Here is a 3594-nt window from a genome sequence, read left to right on the forward strand (position 1 = left end):
GCAGGAGAAAACGAACTTCTGGCTATTTTCTCGCAGACCAGCCCCACGTTTGAACGGGGGAGGCAGCGGGCGAAGAGCAACCCACTGTCTGCGAAAGCTTCGTTGAAGCTTTCGCAGACAGTCTTGAGATGTAATGCTCAACGCCCTTATAGAATTGATCGACGAAGAGAACTGTTCTTAAACTTACTAGCATGGTTTTCTCTTCTTTTTATTGCCATGCGTCGACATCCCACTGCTCGAGAGCTTGTGGTGATCTTTCGAGGGGGGAAAGAGCCTTTTTATATATCACATCAATTGGTTTGGTGGTAATTTGATGGTATGGGACATCCAATTCTCACGGAATCGATTGTAGTCTTGGTGGAATGGGACGCCAAGGCTTGTGCATGTAACTTGACTCTTTGGCAGGTTGTATGTACACTTGTCCGTAGTGATAAAGTGTGCAAGATAAAATTTGAACTTTGACAATTACAAATATAGCCATGAGTTGGGATAAACCCAGTTACAGAGTTCGGAGAAGCTCTAGGTAGCAAGACCATGATGGTGTACTAGTGCTAACAGAGTGATTTAGTTCCGGAGTGATCTAAATCTAGAGGTTAGCAGTAAGACTAGTTTGGTTGGACAGTTTCATGCATGGGGGACGCCCTATAACATTTTGCAAGCGTAGTCTTGCCTATGTTCAACATAAGTGTGCGATTGTGTGAGCACATTTTAGCTGCTACCATATGAATTTGGAAAATATATTATTTTCCTACATAAGCAATTGTAATATTGCATGACAGGCTATGTTGCTTACAAAGTTCATGTGCGTGTAAACCCTATGAGTCGTATGACCCCTGGGAAATGAGTGGAGCATTTCTAGGAGATAATAAGGTTTTACATGGCAATAGTGAGTAGTATCTCACTCCAGATGAGCCTGGTTGTTGTTAGTATCGGATCCGACATATGTAGTGTACATAAACTCAGGCTGAGTTAGGATAGAAGGCTAAGCCGGAGAGCTTAGTGGTAAATCCTACTGTATCTGGTGAGTTTTGACTTAACCGGAGTGTTAAAAGTAAACTCAAAGTCTGGGGCTGAACCGGAGTGTTCGAAGGCAGACATATCTTTTGTTAAATCGGAGAATTTAGCAAAAGATGAGCTTGGGGTGAACCATGGTACCCAGGAAAAAAGCTCTTCACACTAAAATAGTGCACAATAATTTTAGGGTGATAAAATCCATCTCGCAGGAATGTTTTACAACTTTCCATAGATGATAGATGAAGACCATGTACTTTACGGAGTTAAAGTACATAGGTGGTGACTTCGGCGCCACATTTTTGTAGGAAGTCACCAGTGGTGTGGTTAGGTCGGCCGAGACTCCACAAGACCTATGCACTAGTTTTTAAGTTGACCTCTATGATAAGGACGTCCAAAAATTTGTGTTGTAATACCAGAAATTGTACTGCAATGTGCAATGGAGGAGTCAATTTTGTGTAGTCACACAGCAAGTGACTTAATCATCTGTTATAGATGGTTGTATATGGTACTCCCACTCGGGGGAGGTACGACATTGGGTACGGAGTTACTCACAGACTAGTATGGAGCTACTAGTGTGATGATAGTGGGTACGTAGTTACTCACTACTAATACATAGCTGCTAATAAAATTAAGATCCTCGAGTAAATTACTCTAGATCAACATTTTAAATTACCGAATCACAATCCATGAGTATCGAGGTACTCATAAATATGTTGACGTTGCTCAAATCGAGGGACCGATTTGTTCGATGGTATGGAATAAGCAAGGAGAGTGGAGTTGTCAAGGTCATCCGTAGTTTGATGATCCCCTCTACCTACTATCAGATAACATTCAATTTTGCAAGCCCTGGCATTTAATCCGTAGTGATTATGAGTTGGGTGTGAGATATGGTTATGAAGTTCTTACAAGAGTACTCGTTTATTTGCTTGTCATTGATTATAGCTTGGTAGAGATTGCCACCTGTGTGATGGGTAGGTAGCTTTGCCGCTATAATGAGGAGGCAGCAAATAATGTTCTCATAGTTATACTTCATACCAACACCAAACAGGGATAGGATGAAATTCCTAAGTTCATCATCACGAAGTACTGTGATGTTTGCATTTATATTGAATGTACGATGTAATGAGACATTGGGCTTGTGTAATTACCATCAATTATCTAGCAACCTATGGCTTCGCAGCAAGCTCAGTCATTATCTGTGGATTGATAATGTGGTTATTAGTAGTTTGGAATTTTCTTGATAAGTGGTAAATAATTCATAAGTGTGTAACCACTTATGAAGAATAATAATATGCAACAATGAAGCACTTTGTTACAAGTGTGAAACCACTGATCTGTTGCAAAGCAGTTTATCAATAGTACCACCATATGTGCGTAGACACTATATCACATCTTCGTTGCAAGATGATTAGTTTCTTGGAAGGACTCAAGAATATAACATATGATATTAAACATGGTCTAGATTTGTTCTTGGACCTATGACACTAGCGCGTAGTCCGCTTGACAGTACAGTTTTTGAGGACAAAAACCTTTCTGAGGGAAAGGAGGGATATCCTCAAATATCACATAAACTGGAATAGTTGTGTGAGTCCAGACAATACTTGAAAAGATGTGTCTGGTAATAGCCACAAAGAGTTGTAAGTGATTGGATGTAACTCCAGACACCCGTAGTGGTGCAAGATCTTTATCAAACATCTCCACATACTATAAGGTCTACCCGCATATATAGTATGGCATAAGAGATAGGAAGTTTGATTGTTATATTTGAATGGAAATTTTCAAAACTTACATTTACTCTGAGTTAGAGTGGAGTTTAACCATCCGTAGATTGATGGTAGTTAGAAACTCAACAAAATTCTAGAGCATATGCTTGTGCAAAGAGGTTACTCTAAGAGAGAAAGTATCTCTCAGATTTGGAACTGATCCTTGTGATGCATGATTAGATTGGCTCTAATTTATTTCTCCTATGGCCGTAGAGCTTTCCAAGGAGAAGTTTTAACAAGTTGGTAATGCAACATGGTAGCGTAGTCTACAAATATCTAGTAGCATAGTCTAAGAACTTGCGCTACTAGAGTGCTCTCCAGTACATTAGCTTCTGTGCTAATGACATGATGCAAAATCAAGGCATGAAATTTGCCTTAAGGTTTTGGTTGAAATACCAAATCATGGCTTGTGTGAGCATGATCCTATCTTTACAGAGGTCTGGCGTGCTGTACGCGTACGCACTTTGTCACAGCCGCGCCCACCTTCCTCGCCGGCACATAATGCTAGTCCCCGGAGAGACTGGCCGTAGGTGCGGTGGGTAGCGAGGCGAGAGTTAGTCCGGAGAGGCTAACCGAGCCTTCGGGGTATAGTTTTGATAGTCCATGTGCGGGTCATCCTGGGATTTAGAAGACCTATGCACTAGTAAAAAGACAGTTTTATTGATCTAGTTTGTTTAAGAACGTCCAGACTTACGTGCTGAAATGCAGTAAGTGCCAGGTCAATAAACATGAACGCCTTAAGTGGAGGACTACTCCATCCGCTGGAGATTCCTCAAGGGAAATGGGAAAGCATTTCCATAGATTTCATTACCGGTTT

This window comes from Cibotium barometz, chromosome 15 (assembly GCF_041138505.1).
Source record: "Cibotium barometz isolate CiBa-2024 chromosome 15, ASM4113850v1, whole genome shotgun sequence".
Lineage (NCBI taxonomy): Eukaryota > Viridiplantae > Streptophyta > Polypodiopsida > Cyatheales > Cibotiaceae > Cibotium > Cibotium barometz.